The 17141-nt window shown below is 45.1% G+C and overlaps 2 long non-coding RNA genes and 1 other non-coding gene across 3 annotated transcripts; 2 read left to right on the plus strand and 1 right to left on the minus strand.

Annotated features, from left to right (window-relative positions):
* Nucleotides 1-2642: 2642 nt before the first annotated feature.
* Nucleotides 2643-5712, plus strand: LOC115898387. Its single transcript, XR_004058125.1, has 3 exons — nucleotides 2643-2711; nucleotides 4928-4962; nucleotides 5384-5712. It is a non-coding gene; the product is annotated as an uncharacterized LOC115898387 (long non-coding RNA).
* Nucleotides 2709-9451, minus strand: LOC115898388. The gene is made up of 3 exons (XR_004058126.1): nucleotides 9346-9451; nucleotides 8688-8808; nucleotides 2709-3555 (listed from the first exon to the last, which is right to left on the minus strand). It is a non-coding gene; the product is annotated as an uncharacterized LOC115898388 (long non-coding RNA).
* LOC115898491 lies at nucleotides 5019-5092 on the plus strand. The gene has a single exon (XR_004058218.1). It is a non-coding gene; the product is annotated as a small nucleolar RNA SNORD93 (small nucleolar RNA).
* Nucleotides 9452-17141: the final 7690 nt, after the last annotated feature.

Genomic DNA, 17141 nt, shown 5'->3' on the forward strand with positions numbered 1-17141 from the left:
ACACCTACCTATGAATTAATACACCTACCTACCGAACATCCCAGTCTACTATTATCCCATTAGCCTAGTCTACTTCACATGTGCTCAGGACACCTACATTACACTGCTGTTAGACAAAACAATTGAACACAAATCTTATTTTAGAATAAAGTTTTGAATATCTCATGTAATTTACTGAACACTGTACTGAAAGTGAAAAACAGAATGGTCGTACGGATACTTGAAGCACATTTTCTACTGAGCTACATACTGCTTTTGCACCATCACAAAGTAAAAAAACAAAACAAAACAAAACCATAAATCAAACCATTGTAAGTCAGGGATGTCTGTAGTTCACCACGTATGTGAAAGACAAGTCAAATGGACAGCAAAAAAGAGGAAATTCAGTAGGTTTTATAAAGCATTTAAAATGTGCAAAGCCCTAGGCCAGGTACTGGGAATACAGGAATAAATTCACACTCAAGGTGACCCAAGGAAGCTACAGCTTGGAATAAAACCCCACTACTGTCCCATTATCAGCCTTGAAGAGTTTTATGGCATGAATGTTGAACTACTTTGGGGGAATAATCTCTTTCTCTGATAAGGATATTTAGATAAGGAATTTTTTCCCCCTTATCTAAATATATTCTAGGCATTTACACTGAATTGGGGGGATTCAGTAGAGAAGGAAACAGAGTTGTCATGGAGCCTACATTGCATCATCATGACAACTCTGCATGACAACACCCTAAGACCAGCTCCACCCACCAGAGAAAAGTCCTAGATGATCTATTAAAGTCCTCTGCACTCTATTATCCTATGATTTTTCTGCAACTTTCTTGGCCTCTTTGCTTCTTTGCTCTCCTAAATTTCATGCAGTATATGAGTTTCCTGCTGGTCATGCTACACTCATTGTACTATTAGGTACCTCTTCCTTCTGGAAGCCTTTCCTGTGGCCTTAGCAGGCTGGGCTTTGTGGCTTTATGCTGTGCCCTTGGCACTCTTCATGGGCTTCTATCAGTGGGCGAATCTCATTTTATATTCCTCGATCTAGGGCAGGGGCAGTTTCTCATTGAACTTCACACCCTCCAACACCAATCACAGTACCTGGCATAGAATAGGCACTCAACAAGTATTTGCTGCACTGAGCAATCTGTAGGAGCTAACATGGAAAGTTTTCCCTTTGCCCTCTTAAGGTTCACTAAAAAATCAACTTGCAAAAGGCAGATTAATTGGAGAAAAAGCATATAAATGTATTTAATGTGCATACCCGGGAGCCTTCAAATGAAGACCCAGAGATACAGGGGAAATTGTCCCTTTTTATGCCTAGGTTCAACAAAGTATGGGCAGTGACGTAGAAATGTGATTGAACACAAAGGGTATGATCTAAGACTAATAGACAGAGGGAGAAAATCCAGCAAGGCCTGTCTGTCTAGATTCTTCTTGGCCTCTCTGACCATGCACTGTTTCCTTCTGGGTATGGGACAGGACTCCCTCTGGAATGGGGGTCTTATGACCTACAGTCAAACAAGGGAAGTCAAATAATGTCTTTATGGCCAGATTTTACACAGAATGGCAGAGGGAAAGTCCCCACAGTCACTGTATTAACTCCCCAGGGATGCCTTAACAAAGCACTCGGTGACTTGAAACAACAGAAACGTTTTGTCTCACATTACTGGTGGCTGGAAGTCCAAAATCAAAGTGTCAGCAGAAGCAAACACCAAGCTGCCTCTGAAATCTGCAGGGGAGGGTTCTGCCTTGTCTCTTCCTAGCCTCTCTCTGGTGGTGGCCAGCAATCCACTGCATTCCCGGGCTTACAGCTGCGTCACTCTGATCTGCCCCTGTCTCGCCACATATTCGTGTGCTTCTGTCTGTGTGATAAGGATATCACTCATGTTGAATTAGGAGGGTCCACCCCAGTGACCTCGTCTTGACTACATCTCTAAAGACGCAGTTCCCACGTTAGGTCGCATTCACAGGTGCTGGAGGTTAGGTCTTCAATATGTCTTTGGGAGTGGGGACACAATTCAGTCCACAACACTCATGTTCTATATGGAGTGTGGCTTAGGCATCCAGTCAATAGACCTGTTTATTTTACTGCAGTCAAAATACCTTCTCCCCTTTCTCCTCACAGTCCAATGACACAGACGTGCTTTGGGGGTAAGACATCTGCAGGCGGTGGCCATCATTCTAAGCATGCAGCACTCCAGGCACCAGGAGTCCTCCCCGTGCGTCAACCCCTCTTCAATGAGTTTGTACCCCCGACCTCTGCTAATGTCCAGATCTTTTACCTGGAGCCAGTCTTCTACTACGTAATTAGACGAGTCTTGAAATAAGCACCCAGGGGCGTGGCTGAAGACTTTAAGAAACACCAGGCAAGGGAGGGGAGGGGGTACCAGAGACACCGAACATTATTTGAGTGGCAGGAGCTTCCTCTGACCTTCAACGAGGTAAGGAGACATCACAGCCAGCGACAGTTTGGGGCAGATTCCTCAGACTCGGAGGCCTGGGCAAAGTGGGAGCCGGGGCCGTGTAGGGTGGGGGGACCCAAGGCGGGGAAGCCCCGGGCCGCCGGCAGGGGGCGCACGAGGGCCTCCGGGCGCCGCGGGAGGGGCGGGTGCTGGGCCGGGAGGGGCCTTCCGGCAACTTTTTGGTTGGTGCCGCCCCGCCCAGGCCCCTTTTAAACTTGATCTCCGCGGTGCTCTCCCCTTTAGGCCACGACGCGTGACTGGGTAAGTGGGCTCCGACCTTCTGGACGCGGGAGCCGGCCACGTGGCTCCGGGGCTACACCGTGCCCTTCCTAGGCGCGCCCCTCGCTGTCCCGGTGCCCGCCTCGGCCTCGGCTCGGCGCCGCGGGGAAGCCTCCGTTAGGGTCCCTCCGGGGTGGGGGTGTCCTCGTGGCGCCTGGGCCCTGCGTCCCGGGTTAGGACGGCCTGTGTCCTTGTGCGCTTGAAGGGGCCGCCCCCTTTCCTCGACGATCCCACCCCCACTCAGGAGAAGCTGCCAGGCGCCGGTCACCTCCAGTGCCTGAGTCCCTGCAGTCCACGGATCCGGCCTACAGGCAGCTTTTAGTCCTTTTTCAATTAAATGATTGCATTTTGAGGATCAAATTACGACCGCAGTCGGAGGCGCCGAGCCCCGGACGGTCTCTGGGTTCTTGGCGCACTCGGGGCTCCCTCCTGCCCAATGGCTGTGGCCGCGCGGACGTAAGCCTATTTAGGAAGTGAGTGAGATCTGATGTCTGAAGCGCTTTAAGTTTCCAAGCGGGGCAGTATAATAGCGGGGTTAGCAAACACGGAGGCCACTTCACTCGCGCAGCAACCGCCCTCCGCCACCAGTGCCGTTCAGTTGCCACTGGCCCGCAAGTCGGGTAATTTAAAGGCTTGAACGGATGAGTCTTGCTGGAGCCGAGGCCTGCAGTGAGTTTACAGTAGAATGCTGTGAGCCCTAATAAGAGAGCCTGCGGTTTCCTCCCCAAGATCCGCTTTTTCAGGAGTGGCCAGAGCGTTGTTACAGCACAGGGTCTGCTTCCAGCGTTTAATCAGGGTGTGAGGAGGCCCTTCTTGGTTTTCTGTCCTGGGAAAAAAGATTAACTACTGGGCTCTGACTCGGACCAGAACAAAGGGTTGAACTTATGTCTACTAAGGTGTAGAAATACGCAAGGCTGCCCCTAGACAACGTTTGTCTGGGGGACAATGTAAGTTTTTGGAGCGGCTCTCTTGAGCATGGGTGAGCATACTAATTGTTCATTACTGGTACAAATTGCCATATAAAAGGGTACTTTGCGAATTTAGTAAAACTGATAAAGATCTAAATTTACATTTGAGTCAACATATGAATCTTTGTGGCTATCAGAGGTACCACAGTTCTGTTGAAATGTGAAGCTCATGGTTCACGTGTTTTCCTCAGTTGTGAAAGATTTGCTGCCTTTTTGATGAAACCAAATGGGACCCATTTTACCGTGCTTTAAAGAGGAAAGCTTGTACATTTGCAGCCTAGGTTCTAGGCACCTTTTTTCCAGATAGACCCAGAGCATGGACAATTTTCCCTCCCTGGAATACCTCCAGCTCTGGCAAAGAGCCCTACAGACAGCATAGGAAGGTAGCAGTCAGTGGTAAGGCTTTGTTTTACCATTGCTTTAGGTGTTGAGATTCTTACTGAGCCCATTTTATTTTTATTTATTTTTTTGAGTCAGAGTCTCGCTCTGTCACCCAGGCTGGTGTGCAATGGTGCAATCTCGGCTCACTGCAACCTCGGCCTCCTCAGTGGCTGGGATTACAGGCGTCCACTACCACGCCCAACTTTTTTTTTTTTTTTTTTTTTTTTTTTTTTTTTTTTTAGTAGAGCCGGGGTTTCACCATATTGGCCAGGCTGGTCTCAAACTCCTAAACTGGTGATCTGCCTGTCTCGGCCTCCCACAGTCCTGGGATTACAGGCATGAGCTAGGGCACCCGGCCCGCCAATTTGTTTTTTTAACTATTCAGTTTAAGCTGTGAGAGACACCATGTCAAGGAAGCAGTGTGAGCTAGTGTCTAAGGATTGTGAAAACTGAGCAAGTGCCCAGGACTAGAAACTTCTCAGCCCCCTGAAATCAGCCTCAGGGTAAGCGAGTTTAGTAGTGCTTCCTTTGATTTTTAAATCTGGAAGGTCTCCGTTTTTCCTAGACAAATATTGTTGGGATAGTGCTTCTTTTCAAAAATGGATAGCATTCAATGCTCATCAATGGGAAGATAGTGACTCCTGACCATTTTCCTCCTAGCTGGAAACTACAGAAGACTCCCAAGTATCAGGAAATTTGGAGGTTGTAGCTTTGTACAGGAATTATATACAGAGATAGCAATTTATTTACTCATTAAAGGTAGCTAGTGGATAGCCACGATAAAGACCACTCCTTAAAATACAAAATTGCATGATATTCTTAACATTGTCTTTCACTTTTGTTAACCAGGCTTGGTGGAGTTTCAAGATGCTGATGAACTTAAGGTATGGGCCAAGTGGAAAGAATTTTGTTTAAGTTATTAATAGTTGAATTGAAATCCTGGCCAAGGATGAGAACTCTAATCTGATTTCATATGCTTCTGCTGTGATGGATTAAAGGATTTACCTGAGGCCAACTTGGTATGCAGGAATTTATTAAATGGAATCATATCCCCCCCCCCACTTTTAAAATCATGCTTTTGGTAAAAAGGGGAAAAAGCTCTTGGTAAATGGATAATACTACTAAGCCAAGAGAAAAACAGGAGTTTGAGTAAAAACATAAATTTAGATGTCACAACATTGCTAAAGCAACAATGTGTAAGATATTGGGGGATTTTATTTATTTGCCTGTAGTTTTTGTAAACATAGTCTAGACAGTACTGTATTTTGCTATTTAGTAATACCTACTGTGATACTTCTTTTACAGGTCTGGCGCTTGAAAGAATCAGTGAAGCTTTTCAAGTAGAGGAGATATATTTGAATATGTAACCTTTAGTATCTACAGAACACAGGTTGCTTTTTTTTTTTTGGTCCCTTTCATAGTGGTAGCAAGGGTGAATTTTGAGATGGCCCCAATCTATAGGAATATTATCTGACAGTTTGGAGGCACAAAACTGCCTTATCACTGAGTGGATCCTGTAGAAAATTTCTATGCAATTCAATTCAATTTTTTTTTTTTTTTTTGAGACGGAGTCTTGCTTTGTCACCCAGGCTGGAGTGCAGTGGTGTGATCAGGCTCACTGCAAGCTCCACCTCCTGGGTTCACACCATTCTCCTGCCTCAGCCTCCTGAGTAGCTGGGACTACAGGCACCCGCAACCATGCCCGGCTACTTTTTTGGTATTTTTAGTAGAGACTGGGTTTCACCTTGTTAGCCAGGATGGTCTCAGTCTCCTGACCTCGTGATCCACCCACCTCGGCCCCTGCAAAGACATCTATTATTTAAAGAAGTTTTTCTATGAAACAGCTGTGGTCTGTAATTTGACAGTGTTAATAAAACAAATAGCAATACCTTCATCATGCTTAATCATGGTTCACATGCTCTACAATGATATGACTCAACTCTAAAGATTTTAAACACAATTTCACTCTTGTTGCCCAGGCTGGAGTGCAGTGGTGCAATCTTGGCTTACTGCACCCCCCGCTTCCCAGATTCAAGCGATTCTCCTGCCTCAGCCACCGGAGTAGCTGGGATTACAGGCACGTGTCACCACACCCAGTGAATTTTGTATTTTTACACACTTTTGTTTGAGGTGGAGTCTCGCTGTTGCCCAGTCTGGAGTGCAGTGGCGCAATCTCAGCTCACCGCAACCTCCGCCTCCTGGGTTCAGGCGATTCTCCCACCTCAGCCTCCCAAGTAGCTGGGATTACAGGCTAATTTTTGTAGAGATGGCCATGTTTGCCAAGCTGGTCTCAAACTCCCGACCTCAGGCAATCTGCCTGCCTCAGCCTCCCAAAGTGCTGGAATTATGGGGGTGAGCCACCATACCCACCCAGTATATTCTTAAATATTACTGTTGAGCCATATATACGACAGTGGTGGACTTTGAATGTCTGCACATCTGTAGTAAAATGCAATGCTACCTTCATTTTTTGTTGGTATGCTAAAGAAATTTTAAGTATCTCACTTTTTAAAAAATTGGTTTGTGTATTTTATGTGTTTACACATTTTTCCATCGTACTGTAGATCATTTTAGTGATGAAATTTGATACTTTCGACAGAAAAACAGGTCAATGAGTTTTGGGATCAAAAAGGGGTTGATTACAAAAGGGCAGGAGGGAATTGTTAGAGTGATTCTACAGTTCTGCATCTTGATTATGGTATGACTACGCATTTGTCGAACCTTAACAGGATGAATTTTACTGAATGTAAAATCATACTTCAATAAACATGACTTTAACCCTCCCTGGCATTTCAATGGTGTTTCCAGTGAAATCTACGGCAAGATGGTTTGGGGTCACTATTTACATGAACTGCCAAGTTGGAAGAGCAAAAATACATCAAAATCATTCTTAGGACATAAGTCACAGAAGTGACTCATGCACACAATACTTGAGAAGCAGGACCAGACGGCAGTTGTGTATTGGCATGCTCATCAGTGCTGCAAGTTTCCCTTCTGGATAGCAACAACACTGATGTATCCACTTCACAGCAGCATTTTAAATCTCACCTGTGATGTGTCCATTGTAGTGGGCATGAGGTGGCAGAAAGTGGGATATGGAAAATCTGTTGCCATGTGCCACTCCAAATACTACTGTGTCTTCCCTGCAGCATTGCTTTCCATATTGACTTTTCCATTTCAAGAAAGCTTAAGATGTCCTTAGCAAATACTGGCTAACCAAGAAATTTGAGAAATGAAAGGAGGCTGAGTAATTGGTCTTGGGTTGAAACGGGTTGATGCTGCATAAGCCACATGGTTGACTGAAAAGCTGGCTAAAAAGAGCCGGTCTGCATTCCTTGTCCTCATTCCCTTGGAGTAATCAAGGGTGCTTCTTAAAACGGATAGATTCAAGTACGGCTTGTGAGTCATTGTTCTTTTCTCTATTTGGTAGGTCTAACCACAGGGCCTGTTGAGCCCTGCCCTGGTGACCAAGAGCATTTTCTGACATGAACAGAGTTGTGCCATCTTGCCCGTATGAGCAAAGTTCTTCAGACATACCTTATGATTCTAGGTTTGATACCTTCCCTGCCACTCCCCCACTACCAAATCCCCTTACCCTATACCCTAGCAATGTAGAGTTGTCCAATATAGAACCTCGGTTAAACATAGCATCACCCAGGAAAATGGGATGAGTGGTTGCAGTCAGTACCACAGTTCTGTAGAATCAACTTGCTTGCCTTAGTACATTGCATGTCTACGTGTTTAGCAGAGCTAAAAGCAGGAATGGACTATTAAACTACCATTCTTTTGTGCTCAAATGCCATGAAGAGAAGCAAACCTGGAGTTGAATGAAATGTTTTCTTTTTTCTTTTTTTTTTTTTTGAGACGGAGTCTCACTCTGTCGCCCAGCCTGGAGTGCAGTGGCCAGATCTCAGCTCACTGCAAGCTCTGCCTCCCGGGTTCACGCCATTCTCCTGCCTCAGCCTCCCCAGTAGCTGGGACTACAGGCGCCCGCCACCTCGCCCGGCTAGTTTTTTGTATTTTTAAGTAGAGACAGGGTTTCACCGGGTTAGCTATATGGTCTCGATCTCCTGACCTCGTGATCCGCCCGTCTCGGCCTCCCAAAGTGCTGGGATTACAGGCTTGAGCCACCGCGCCCGGCCGAATGAAATGTTATCAAAGAGGGCTTCCAAGTGAGGAACTTGGGCATGTGAATCTTTAATTATACTATAAAAGAAATTGTGATTGGAAACAGAATTTTTATGCTAATGGTTATTTCATTGAAAATATAAAGTTTTATTTAAGAACTGGTCACCAAACCTCCCCGGATAGTGACGTAAAACCCAGTGTAACAATTGTGGCATTGACATGTCAGTTCATGTAGATTGAGTCACAGCTTGATTTCGAAAATGGCCATATCCCATTTTGTCTTACTCTGTGGTGTTCCTAAGCACTTGAATACAAATAGATTGTTTCCTAAAAGTAGCCAAATCTTTGTAGTTCAAGTGAATATTCTAGACTAAAATATGTGTCTTTTTGAAGGTCCTTAAGCCTTAGATATTTAATTGTGTAATTTGGCAAATATTTGCTGTTTTGTTGTGTCAAGTCCCATGATATAGACAGTTCTTACCTTTCTGCAGCTTTCACAGTGTGACTCATTTCAGTATGTAAGTCAGAGCCAGTTTTAATAGAATGTTCCTTGGTTGACTTCTGTTGTAAGGAATCATTTCATTTCGTGTCTGGGTCAATATCTGAAAGATTAAATTATCAGGGCAAGCTGAAAAATCTAGTGCCCCCCCCCCCCGACATTCCCAAAATAATTTAGGGTGGTTTATAACAAATATCAAGCAACAATAATGAGAAGCAGATGAAAGCTCAGCAAGTAGAGGGCAACAATAAAAAACTAAGCCATTAGATCTCATGCTGTAGGCTGCAGCCAAGTTGGCTCTGAGCTTCCTAAGAGCAAAGAGCCAGAACTGGCAAGTTAGTCATCAGGCAATTGCCATTATTTTCTAAAGGAGGAGGGGAGTGATCATGTGCATTCCAAGCTCCTTAAAGCCAAGGAGGAGGCTTTCTTTCCTTCATGATCTCAAGTACTCTACTTTGAAGGAAGGAATGGAACACAGAACGTGTCTGCATAACTAAATGGAGATCTACAGAAAGTGGAGACTGCCTCTCTAGCAGGGAGGTGAGTTCACAGATCAGATTCTGTGAACAGATAGCCAGAGATGTGTTTGAAAGGCTTACTTTTATTTTGTAGTAGAAAAGATTGTCTTTCCAAAATTTACCTTGTATTCATAAACCGGAAAGTTCTGGTGGCAATATTTTGTTATAAAATTGTCATTAATCACAATCCAGGATTATGCCACCATGACTAGAAGACCCCCTAATGGAGTTTATCTGCACTGCAAGGGGCCAGTTGTCTCGGAATCATCCTCTGTTGACATCTGCATCTCCAGTACAGCTCCACACCAATCTGTTTCAAAGACAAAGACAAAATCTGGTCAAATCAGTTTGATGTATGTTTCCGGGAACAGAGCCGAATGTTGTAGCTGATGGAATGGAGTCTCATACCATTGATTTTTGCAGCTGGACAAGTGCCCTGCCCTGTTACTGCCACTCTTTAAGGCAGAATAGAGGACACTGTATAATTTATAGGCCTGTCAGTGACAAATACGTGGAACTATGGGAATCAGAATCTAAAACTGCAGTCCAATGGGGTAGCCACTATTCACATGTGCTATTGAGCACCCAAAATGTGGCTAGACCAAGCTGACATGTGCTGAAGGGTGAAAAACATCAGGAGTGAAGAATTAACTTGAAAAAAAAAAGTAAACTATCTCAATTTTACATTAATTACAAATTAAATGTTTTGAATATATTGAGTTAAATGAAATACATTTTTTAATGATACATGATGTGTATTATATTTCTGTTGGACAGTACTGATCTAAAACAGTTGATTCACCATCCAGTAGATAGAAAGATATTGCTGTTTTACCATATATGACCTTCAGGGAAAAGAATAAAATTAGCACTTGAAAATGCAAAAGTTACAGGTAAGCAGCTATTTTTTGAAGGGCAGAAAGTGCAGGGGTAGTCAGCACTACATAGATGATTAGACATAAATTCTACACTCAAGCTGCTAGGACTTCTGGAGATTTTAAATGAAAGACTTCAGAGTGTATTTAGTAAACACTCTGCTATGCCCACTCTGCAAGCATCTGTGTGTTCATTAAAATAATCAAGAGCAGGCCAGGTGCAGTGGTTCACACAGTGGCTCCCACCCAGCACTCTGGGAGGCCAAGGCGGGCAGACTGCTTGAACTCAGGAGTTTCAGACCAACCTGGACAACATGGCAAGACCCCATCTCTAAATACATGTAAAAAAAAATTTTTTTTTTTTTTTTTTTTTTTGAGATGGAGTCTTGCTCTGTCACCCAGGCTGGAGTGTAGTGTTGGTCTTAGCTCACTGCAACCTCCACCTCCTGGGTCCAAGCAATTTTTCTGCCTTCCGATAGCTGGGATTACAGATATGCACCACCATGTCTGGCTAATTTTTGTACTTTTAGTAGAGACGGGGTTTCACCATGTTGGTCAGGCTGGTCTCAAACTCCTGACCTCAAGTGATCCACCCACCTCGGCCTCCCAGACTGCTGGGATTCCAGGTATGAGCCACCATGCCTGACCTCAAATTTTTTTAGGTAAGAAAAAAATGAAGAGCAAAAGGATTCGGTATGCTACATCTCGTCAAAATGCAACTTCCTTAATGAAAAACCATATGAAGGATAGTTCTAGTTTCTTGATCCCTGATCTACTTGTGTGTACTAAAGTGTCTTTCAGGGTTTTGGTTTTTTTATTTTTATTTTTTCTTAATGGAAGGGGAGAGACTGTGGGAAGTGGCACCATAAATATTACCTTATATAAAGCACTCTTTTTAAAGATTGCCTTATGTTAAGCAAAATGTTCCATAAAATTCTCGTTTTCCTGTCTTCACTTTGTGATCTAAAAAACAGGTCTGTGTAAATTCTCCTTTTGTAGTTTCCTTGCTACTAACAATGACATTTTGTCTTTTTGTGTTTAACAGTAATTGAATTATTCCCCTAGTTTTCACATTTCTCTTAAGTAGTTGTTCTTCAATGAGATTACTTGGACTCTGGAAGGGGAACATCACACACTGGGGCCTATTATGGGGAGGGGGGAGGGGGGAGGGATGGCATTTGGGAGTTATACCTGATGTAAATGATGAGTTGATGGGTGCTGAGTTGATGGGTGCTGACGAGTTGATGGGTGCAGCACACCAACATGGCACAAGTATACATATGTAACAAACCTACACGTTGTGCGCATGTACCCTAGAACTTAAAGCATAATAAAAAAAAAAAGAGAGAGAGAAAAAGAAATGAAATAAACAGTGGTAAGGCAATAGGTTCAAAAGAGCATACTATGTTATAATCAGTCACAAAACATATTTTAAAAATCAATATGATCTGTGGTGACTCAGCTAAAATTCACTGAAAGCAACTGAAAAAGAATAAAATTAGTTAAAACTGAAGAAATAAAGAGGCTGCATTTTAGGAAAGACAAAAAAAAAAAAAACAGTTGTTCTTAATATTGACTGGGGCCGGGGGGAAAATGTGTCCCCTCAGGGTGGACAAACTGGGGAAAGAACCAAAATCTCACACCCAGTGAATTGATGCCAGACACCATTGGCCACACTCCGCCTCTCCAATTTTAACATTGAGCAGAATATTCTGACTAATTTTATTTATTTAATTATTCATTTAATCTTTTCAGAGATAGGATCTCACGCTGTTCCCCAGGCTGGAGTGCGTGGCACCATCATAGCTCACTGCAGCCTTAAACTTCTGAGCACAGGCAATCCTCTTGCTTCAGCCTCCTGAGTAGCTCGGACTACAGGCACGTGTCAACATGTCCAACTGATTTTTTAAAAATTTGTAGAGATGGGTTCTTGCTATGTTGTTCAGGCTTGTCTCAAACTCCTGGCCTAAAGTGAATTTCCCACCTGGGTCTACCAAAGTGTTAGGATTACAGGCGTGAGCATAGCACCCAGCCAATGCTGACTAATTTTAAAGCCTGATGAACAATAAGAACCTGAAAACACTGAGTTATTATATTGGCAAAAGCAAAACAAGCCCCTTCAAGATGTCTGGGGTGGAATCTCTGACTTTGGCTAATGAGTATGCCAGGAGTCAGACCCCTTTCACACTCTGGATAGCACCACCACTCCCAAGATACATTTAATGCAGTTGATGCTTTTGGCAAAAGGCAATGACACAATTGCTCTCAAATGTATCAAAGCACAAGGCAGGTACACAGCAGCAACACAGGAAAATCACTGAAAACAGTATGAGATGGTGCCAGTGTTACCTGAGCTCTGAGAAGCCAGAGGTGCTGCCTACCTCTTAGGTTAAAGGCATCCAAATGCCCTTCATTGTCTTATTTGCACAGACATTTTTAATCTTATACTTTCTTGCATTAAAAAAAAAAAAAAAAAAAAAAAAAAGTACATCTCATGCCCTGTGGTTACAAACAGTTTGGAGATGAGACCAGCATGCCAAACTGCTGGGGCTGTGGGGCTGGCATGATGAGGATGAAGTGGATGTGGTCTGATATGGTCTGATTCTGTGTCCCCACCTGAATCTCATCTTGATTTACAATCCGAATTGTAATCCCCATGTGTTGGAAGGGGGACCTCGTGGGAGGTGATTAGATCATGGGGGCAGCTTCCCCCATGCTTTTCTCATGATAGTGAGTTCTCACGAGATCTGATGGTTTTATAAGTGTCTGGCATTTCCCCTGCTGGCACTTATTCTCTCTTCTGCCGCCCTGTGAAGAGGTGCCTGCCACCATGATTGTTAAGTTTCCTGAGGCTTCCCCAGCCATACAGAACTGGGAGTCTACTAAACCTCTTTTCTTTATAAATTACAGGTATGTCTTTCTTAGCATGAGAATAGACTAATACAAGGTCCATAGATTGTTCAGGGAGCACTGCACACCATCCACAGCCCCTCACTCCACTTCTGAAACATTGTCCCAAAGAAGCTGAGTCACAGTGAGGGCAAAGGCCCAGAGGCCAGCAGGGCAGCAGTGTAGGCTACGAATGAATCTGAATAGAAATCAGAAGACCTTGGTGACAATTCTGGCTCTGGCATTGACTAGCCCTGTCACCTTGGGTGACTTTTTGTTGCTCAGTTTCCTCATCTGTGAAATATGAATATTTCAGGTGCGATCTCATTGGAAGATTCTATGATAGTACTATTAAAATGTGTAGCCCTGTACCTGGACATATGTACATGGTAGTAACTGTCATAATTTGTGACATTATATTTATCTTTTATGAATCACCATCACCATTATCTCAGATGCACTCTAACTTCATTTAGAGGTATTTATGCCCCCACTTCATTACAAAAATGTTTAAGACACGTTTAAGACAAAGAGAAAAGATTGAGCTTCCAATCTGGTTCCAATTCTAGATGTTTCCTCTTCCTTTCCTGGTTTAGAAGAGGAAAAACTGGCCTCCTTTTTTCCCCATGCCCCCAACCCCCTTCAACCACAGGAAGAGGTGCTATTTGATTACACTTCAGAAGCAGGCTTCAAACCTACTGTGCAGGCATCAAATAGGACAGAAGTGAGCTGTGACAATGACCAAGTCCTCACATGACAACATCTCCCCTGGGGCTCTGGTGCCTGCTCCCATGGGACCCACTCCCAGCTTCTGCCTGCCTGATTGGTTTCTCAGCCAGCTGAGCTTCTAGATTCTCCCTGAGATCCACCTCCGGCCCTGCCAAGGCCTCCTGGTTGCCTCTGTCCTGATCCCTGCACTTAGCTCTAAAGAATAATCTGGAGATAATGTGCTGTGTCCTCCAGTGTCTGCCTTTGCAGAGCACCAGACAGTCCCTTTGTCCTCCCGGGCTGCTCCAGCCACCCTGCTGGGGCTACCACATGGAGGTCTAGATCAGGTCCCCCATCCTTCATCCTCCTTGGCTGTACTGACCACTCTGGCTGGCCTCCATGTTCTCAGGGCTTGGCCTGCGAAGGACCTCGATTCACTCTGGACTCTGACCCAGAGCTCGCCTGTAAAATGCCCACTTGATCTTAGCAAGCAGTGCTTACAAAGTTAGGAAGTATTTGTAAAATGCTGCCATGGTATAATGTGAAGAGCTCAAAAAAGTCAGGGTTAATGATGCACTGAGAATTATTTCTAAACTGAGGGCATAAAGAGTTACAGTTCAATTTTAAAATGCAAAGTGACTCAATGCGTCAAATCTTACTGTAGCCAGAGTACTGTAACTTAGTTTCCATCAGAATGGAAATAAGTAGTTATTGAGCAAGCAGCTGGATGAGCCCTGTGCTTGGTGATACACACTGAATACCAAGGTAGGCCTCAGGCCACCTCTCCCAGGGAGAGGATCCATCATCACAGCCACCAGGCCCAACAGTGTTAGCCATACTAACAAATGAAATGATTCATCATTTACTGTGGGGAAAAGAGAGGTCAGCCTGTTACTGTGTTTGTATAGAAAGAAGTAAATTTAAGAGACTCCATTAGGCTCTGTATTTGAGATGCTGTTAATCTGTGACCCTACCCCCAACCTTGTCCTTGCAAGAGACATCGCTGTGGTGATTTAAGGTTTAAAGGATTTTGGGCTGTAAGGAATGCGCTTTGTTAAACAAATGCCTAAAGGCTGCTGGTGGTTAAAGGCCATCACCATTCTCTTAAATCTCAGTAAAAGAAAAACATCTGTCTGTCTCCTGCCCGTCCCTGGGAAATGGAACATCTCCATGTATCTGTATGTCTTACTGCTGATTTACTCCCTTATCTTTTTAGCAATAAATACTGAGGGAACTCAGAGACCGGTGCCGGTGTGGGTCCTCTGTAAGCACAGCACCGGTACCCTAGGCCCCGCTTTTCTTTCTCTATACTTTGTCTCTGTGTATTATTTCTTTTCTCAAGTCTCTCGTTCCACCTAATGAAAAGCACCCGCAGGTGTGGAGGGGCAGGCCACCCCTTCAATTTACAGCACTGGTGCCTTTTTTTTTTTTTGAGAAGGAGTTTTGCTCTTGTCGCCCAGACTGCAGTGCAATGGCGTGATCTTGGCTCACTGCAACCTCCGCTTCCCAGGTTCAAACCATTCTCCTGCCTCAGCCTCCCGAGTAGCTACACTTACAGGTGCCACCACTATGCCTGGCTTTTTTTTTTGGGGGGGGGGGGACAAAGTCTCACTCTGTCAGGGTGCAGTGGCATTATCTTGGCTCACTGCAACTTCTGCCTCCCACTTTCAAGCAATTCTCTGCCTCAGCCTCCCAAGTAGCTGGGATTACAGGTGCCTGCCACTGCACCTGGCTAATTTTTATATTTTTAGTAGATATGGGGTTTCACCATGTTTGCCAGGCTGGTCTTGAACTCCTGACCTCAGGTAATCTTCCCCCCTCGGCCTCCCAAAGTTCTGGGATTACAGGCATGAGTCACTGCACCCAATAGCACTGGTGGTTTTCATGTCTGCAGTTTCAACCCCTCACCACCAATCCCAACATCATGTGTAATCCTGATATGAATAAATGCAAATGGTACTTGCTAGCATTAGGTGTGTGAAAATCAGAAGCATCTATCTCACCACTCAGACCTGAGGTTCTCTATGTCTCACTCTGTCCAGAATTAGTGGGTTCTATGGTATTGCTGACTTCAAGAATAAAGCTGCAGACCCTCACAGCCAGTGTTACAGTTCTTAAAAATGTCTGCAGTTTTTTCCTTCTAGTGGGTTTGTGATCTTACTGACTTCAGAAACAAAGCTGCAAATCTTTCTAGGAAGAGTTACAGCTGCAAAAAAACAAACTCCTCCACTAGGGTAAAAAGGATCCAACAAAATTGCTGTTGGCTGGGGGCAGCCTGCTTTTATTCCTTTATCTGGCCCCACCCACATCTTGCTGATTGGTCCATTTTACAGACAGCCGATTGGTCTGTATTACAGAGCACTGATTGGTCCATTTTACAGATAGTTGACTGGACCATTTTGACAGGGTGCTGATTGGTGCATTTATAATCCCTGCGCTAGACACAGAGAGCTGACTGGTGCATTTACAATCCTCTAGCTAGACATAAAAGTTCTCCAAGTCCCCACTAGGTTAGCTAGATACAGAGTACCAATTGGTGTATTTACAAACCTTGAGCTAGATACAGGGTGCTGATTGGTGTATTTACTTAGCTAGACATAAAGGTTCTCCAAGTCCCAATAGACTCAGGAGCCCAGCTGCCTTCACCTAGTGGATCCCACACCCGGGCTGCAGGCAAAGCTGCCCTCCAGTCCCACCCTGTGCGCCGGCACTCCTCAGCCCTTGGGCAGTAGATGGGATGGAGCGCCATGGAGCAGGCAGCGGCATCCCAGTTGGGCAGCGGGGAGCCCACGGCGGAGAGGAGGGCTGGGACATGGCGAGCTGCAGGTCCCGAGCCCTGCCCCGCGGGGAGGCGGCTGAGGCCCGGCGAGAGAGCGGTGCATGGGGGCTGGCAGTGCTGGGAGATCCGGCGCAACCTCCGCAGCTGCGGGCCCTGGTGCTAAGCCCCTCACTGCCTTGGCCTGGCGGCGTTGGCTGGCTGCTCCCAGTGCGGGCCCCGCTGAGCCCGCCCCGGCGCCAGCCAGAACTGGCGCTAGTATGTGAGCGCTGCACGCAGCCCCGGTTGCCTTCCGCGCCTCTTCTTCCACACCTCCCGGCAAGCAGAGGGAGCTGGCTCCGGCCTAGGCCAGCCCAGAGAGGTGCTCCCACAGTGCAGTGGCTCCTCAAGCGCCGCCAGAGTGGATGTCGAGGCTGAGGAGGCAGCGAGAGTGAGGGATGTTAGCACATTATCACCTCTCATCACTACCCACCCTGCACCCCAGACCTCACACAGCAACACTTGTGAAAGCCACCAAAATTGTAACAAAAATATAATGATGACAACGAGGACAAGTCTTTCCTCTGAGAAAGTTCTGTGCTAAACATGTTACCTATGGAAATTGTTTCATTGCATCCTCTGGATTTCCCTGATAAGTAACTACCATTATTATTCTTATCCCTAACTTATG

Source organism: Rhinopithecus roxellana, chromosome 6 (genome assembly GCF_007565055.1).
Source record: "Rhinopithecus roxellana isolate Shanxi Qingling chromosome 6, ASM756505v1, whole genome shotgun sequence".
Classification (NCBI taxonomy): domain Eukaryota; kingdom Metazoa; phylum Chordata; class Mammalia; order Primates; family Cercopithecidae; genus Rhinopithecus; species Rhinopithecus roxellana.